Below are 6000 nucleotides of genomic sequence, written 5' to 3' on the forward strand. Positions count from 1 at the left end.
TAAGAGGCCAGGCCTCAAAGATGCGGTTAGAGCACCTCGAGAAGATACCCTGTTGTCTGATTTGATGTGTTCTGCTCCGTCGGAATAAAACTTCTGTTTCCTGCCTTCCAGTCTCCAGCGCCTGCCTCTTTGTTTGGTAACTTGAGTGGGTATAGAGGCGGTTAACGCCGGGCAACTCTGAAAAAGGTAATCGGCCCTACCTTTTTCCACAATTGGCGTCCCAAACGTGGGGCCCATCAGCGATTCGTGGATCCAGTGGGAGAGGTCCTGATGACAGAGTGAACGACTGCAACGATCGGGAGAGCTCCTGTCCGATAGACCCTCGTCTGACAGCCGATCATCCGAACTTCACTGGTTCCGAACAGACCTCTCTCGAGTGATCTACGGTCCTGACTGGGAACCATCAGGAGTGCCGCGAAGATCACGAAGAATAGAGGACGATCGGGCGCTGGATTCGGAAGACAAGAAACTGTCCATGCAGTCCGGGTAAGGTCGTGTAAACGCGACAAATTGCGAAATGATTGTTTGATTGTTTGGAAAATACTAGTATTACTCTTTTGTTGGTTTGTTTGGAGATTCTCTGTCTGCAAACAGGAAAGAACAGGTTCTCTCTTTGCAGGTAGTGAAAGGGTAGGTAACGCAGACTTTTGTCCCCATTGTAACCAGTCGTGCCTACTTATTCTCCCCATTGATTGTTTGATTGACTGAACATTGACTGTTCGATATTGGTTCTTTTGAGGTATTCACCGCCTGCAAACAACAAAGAATAGAAATATTCTGTCTAGTCTTTGCACGCAGTGATAAGATAGGTAGTGCAGACTTTTGTCCCCGTTGTAATCCGTCATGCCTATCTTCTCCCCACTGATTGGTAGCCTGTTTAGCCCGGACCGCTTATTAGAGATGAACCATCCGGCTCCACTGGAAGGCACCCCTAATAAAGACATGTTCATGAAGCATGGATTGATCGCTATAGCCTATAGCAAGCTGTGGCATAAATACACGAGAAAGGATCGAGAAAGTCAGTGGCCACTGATAGGATCCTCCGATGAGGATAAAATAAGCGTGCTAGAAACAGCCCTTGGGAAGCACAAGACAACGCCCACTATGCTTGATAGTCTCGGCATGTGGCGCAAAGAAACCGAACAGCGGAAAAAGAGAAATGAGAGTAGGTTGGGAAAAGAGCTGCGAAAGGCAGCCCACCTAGCTGCTAAGAAATTAGAAGAAGAGATTAGGGAAAGAGAGGAAGCCAAACAAAAGCTAGAGGTAGAAACATCAAGCCAGTGTCCGGTTAGAACGCCCTCTATGCTCTATCCTGAATTACCCTTGAAACAGCGAACCAACGATGATCTTTTGTTAGGTCCCCCAATCATCCACATGCCCCCTCCATATGCCCCTTCCCAACCCTTAGCACAGCACCCGCTACCCCCGAGCACAGACGAGAGTAGTACCAGAGCTTCGGCCCCCATGGTTTCTGTGCCGGCCGAACCCCTTGTATTAGATACAGCACAAGCGGCAGCGTTAGATGACCCTGAGACCCGAAAGGCTGATTCCGCAAGAACAAACAGATTAGGCAAGGATGAGCGAGCAGGGATGACAGACAAGGTAGTTAGGACATTGATAGAAAGAAAGGAAAGTGAAGGGCACATCACGGATATGTTCAACTCATATGCAGGGAGCCACAGACGACATTTTGCCGTACGACTGTGTTATCATGTCTTGAATGCGTACAAGGACCGATATCGAGACAAAGGTCCCGAGAGCCTAACGACTCTGTACAGGAAGGTCGATATCGGGGATGAGGGCGAGTGTGATGTGACGGACCTCCTTACGCGTACGCTTGAGGTTTTCCGCCACCTCACTGAACAGGAATCGGAAGCTAAACCCATGACACCCGTAGCAACCGAACCACAAACTGAGCGAGCTAGCGCCATGATGCCAATAAGAGAGGCTGCCCCCTACTGGGTTCCTCCACGAGGTCAAGGAACTCACGATGACGTCAACCACCAAGATGCAAAAGGGAGGGTAGTGTACAACTGGGTCTACCAGCCATGGGATCGGCAAGATATTCTGACGTTCCGGAAATCTCTGCCTGATTTACGTAAAAACCCCACTGCCTTCTATACTGAATTAGGTACAGCCCTAGGTTCAACGATTATGACCTTGGCTGACATCGACTTGTTTTTCGGGTTATGTCTGCCAGCTGATGTGTGGAAGCAAATCCGGAAAGTCGACCACCTTGAGCTGTTCGGACATACCTGGTCACAACTCGATGGCATAGATAGACAACGAGAACCTGGACAGAAGCCTTTGAAACCCATTTTAGACCTCCCAGATAAAATTGTACAGAAATTGAAAACCCTGATTCCAGAAAAGAAAGTGGACTGGTCGATAGTAACGGCTTGTCGTCAGAAACCCCAGGAAGATGTATCGGACTACTTCTCCCGGTTTGAAACGGTGTTCTCTGATTACAGCGGCCAGGACATGACCACTGCAACCGGACACCATCTGTTTGTCCAGAATTATGTTAAGGGTTTGTCACCGGAGGTCTCCCAGAAACTGCAGGCCAGCGAGAGTAGTTGAGCGGCCTCCAAACCTGCGGCTATCCTTCAGATGGCCCAATATTACGAACACCAGAAAAATGAAAACGATAGAGCAACAGAGAAAAAGAAGAAAGACTTAAAAGAGAGGGTGATGATTGCTCAATTGCAAGGGGTGACTATAGGACGAGAGCAATACAAAGGAAACTACCAGACAAATGTCCCTAGGAACGCACCTCCTAAAGACCGCACCCCGACACCCCGCATTGGACGTACAGACATTAGCGAGGACCAGTGTGCCTTCTGTAAAGGATTCGGCCATTGGAAATCCCAGTGCCCGGTCCTGTTGGAGATGATCAGAAATAGGGACCCCAAGGACCGAGAAATAGAGGACAGCAACGAGGGCCCGCAAATGACACGACTAACGATAAATCAAACAGACCTAATACATTTGACCGACCCAGACAGAATCAGTGCCAACAGTCTGACTGCGAAGATGCCCACGACTTTGCATAGGACTGCCAAGGGCAAGGGAGGGATCCAGTCGAGCTCTATGTTGACCAGCAAGGTCCTTATGTCACTGCTAAGGTCCTGGGTACAAAGTCTCCATTTCTGGTAGACACTGGCGCAACACGTAGTGCGTTATCTAAACGACTGATTCCAAGGGCACCCTTGTCTGGCTCACTTGTGACATCGATAGGTTTCGATGGAACGCCCTCCACTAACCCTTTGTCCACTCCGATCCCCTTCGACTTAGAGAACAATATCACTGACACGACGTTTTTGCTTTCCGCCAATACTCCTGACGCCATTATGGGACTTGACTTACTGAAGCACTTCCGAGCGACTATTAGATGTTCCCAAGACGGAGTTCGAGTTTTCCTGACAACCCCATTCTGCTCAGACATTGCAATTCCCGACGCATGTTTTCTATCAATGACACTGACATGTCTCTGCTTGACACTCTGCCTCTGTATCTGTGGGCCAAGACAGATTCGGACGTAGGACGCATGATGATTGACCCAGTGCACATCACTGTTCGACCGGACGCAATACTCCCAAAACTTCCACAATATCGGATATCGCCCAAAGGCGAGAAGGCATTGGTAAAGATTATTCAGTCACTGATAGACGCAGGAGTGGTAGAGGAAGTGGTTAGCAACGTTTGCAACAGCCCTATCTTGCCCATCATCAAGAAACAAGGAGAGGGGGGTGAGAAAGCATACCGCTTCATCATCGACCTTCGAGAGATCAACAAAGTGGTTGTACCCCAGTACCCCGTGGTCTCAGACATCACCACTATCCTGACTTTGATTCCTTCTACTGCCACCACCTTCACTGTCATTGACCTCAAAAACGCATTTTTCTCTATACCCATCCACCCAGACAGCCGATATCTCTTCGGCTTCACCCTAAAAGCCCGCTCATATAGGTTCTGTTGAGTACCCCAGGGCTACACAGAAAGCCCCAGCATCTACAGTCAGGCCCTCAAGAGACAACTGGATGAAGTCCAGTTACCCGATGGAGTGGTGTTAATACAATACGTCGATGACATCCTTTTGGCGGCCGACACCACTCCACTAGCAGTCACAGCCACCATTCAACTCCTGCACTTCCTTGCGGAAAATGGCCACAAGATCTCCAAAAAGAAGTTGCAATTCTGCCAACCCCAGGTCACTTACTTAGGCCACCTTCTGTCCAAAGACGGAAGGAAACTTACTCCCGACCGGATCCAAACCATTCTTGAAACCCCTGTCCCTAAGACTCAGAAACAGGTCCGCTCCCTACTAGGCCTCACCTCCTTCTGCCGACAGTGGTTACCAAACTTCAGCCTCATTGTGAAACCGCTGCTTTCTCTGCTAGCTAAAGATGTCCCCTTCCCGCTCCCTTGGACCCTTGAATGCCAATCCTCCTTCATAGAGCTACGAGATGCCCTCTGTTCAGCCCCTGTCCTAGGTACCCCCAATTTCACAAAGCCCTTCTCCCTCTACACTCACGAAAGGGAGGGGTGTGCTTTATCTGTCTTGACCCAGTCCATTGGCCCAAAGCAACGACCATGCGCTTACTTCTCTGCCACTCTTGACCCCATAGCCAGAGCCTTACCTGCCTGCCTTCGAGCTGTAGCTGCCGCCGCTATCTCTATCCGACAGAGTGAAGGGATCGTGCTTTCGAATTCCCTCACGGTATTAGTACCCCATGCAGTTGACACCCTCCTGAACCAAACCAAGACGCAACACCTAACGAGCGCACGACTGACTGGGTACGAACTGACTCTGCTCGCACCCCACATCACCCTGAAAAGATGCACCACACTGAACCCGGCAACTTTGTTACCCCTACCAGAGAACGATCCCAATGTGCCCCCTGTACACGACTGTATGACCCTCACGGACGAACAGACTAGAAGTAGGGTTGACCTCAGAGACACAGCTTTTCTTGACCCTGACGGAGAGCTGTGGGTGGACGGCTCTTGCATCAAACTCCCCGATGGCACCGCTTCAGCTGCCTATGCAGTCACCACGGACCAAACTGTAGTCGAGACAGCCCGCATCACACAACGATCTGCTCAGGCAGCGGAACTGATTGCCCTGACACGAGCATGCATTCTAGCAGCAGGAACCACAGCGAACATTTACACCGACAGCCAGTATGCCTTCGGGGTGGTTCACCATTTTGGGCTCCTTTGGAAGGAAAGGGGATTCTTGACCTCGCACGGCACCCCTATCTTACACGGAGATTTAGTCTCCGCCCTGATCGAAGCTGTCCTTCTCCCCAAAAGACTTGCGGTTATCAAATGCCAGGCGCACAAGAAAGTGACAGACATTATTGGACAGGGAAATGCACTAGCCGATGTCACTGCTCGAACCACCGCTGAAAATAGGACGACGACACACATGTACGTGACCAGGTCACAAGCAGAGAAATGGACCGACGCTAGTGACACTATTAGGGACATTCAAATGGCTAGCACACCACACGAATTGACTGAATGGGCACGGGTGGGATTGAAAGACGATGAAGGCTGCTGGCGGACAAAAGACACGAACAAATGGTTGCTACCTGACTCATACCTGATTCCCATACTGACTATGGCACACTCCCCTGCTCACATAGGATCAGCCCCCATGATTGAACTTGTCTCCAGAGTTTGGCACAACGACAAAATCACAGACTCCGCCAAACGTCTGGGCCAACAATGCTTGATATGCCTGCAACATAACCCCGGGAAAGGGACTGTGGTACCCCGGGGAGGGTTTGGGGTTCCCAATCACCCGTTTGAAGTCCTGCAGATGGACTACATCCAACTAGACAGATGCCAAGGCCTGAAATACGTACTTGTCATGGTGTGCGCATTTAGCAAATGGGTGGAAGCATACCCAACCCGTGATAACACTGCTATGGCCACTGCAAAAGTACTGTTAAAAGAATTCTTCCCTCGCTACGGCCTTTGTCGAATTTTATG

This window comes from Lissotriton vulgaris, chromosome 2_1 (assembly GCF_964263255.1).
Source record: "Lissotriton vulgaris chromosome 2_1, aLisVul1.2, whole genome shotgun sequence".
NCBI classification, from domain to species: domain Eukaryota; kingdom Metazoa; phylum Chordata; class Amphibia; order Caudata; family Salamandridae; genus Lissotriton; species Lissotriton vulgaris.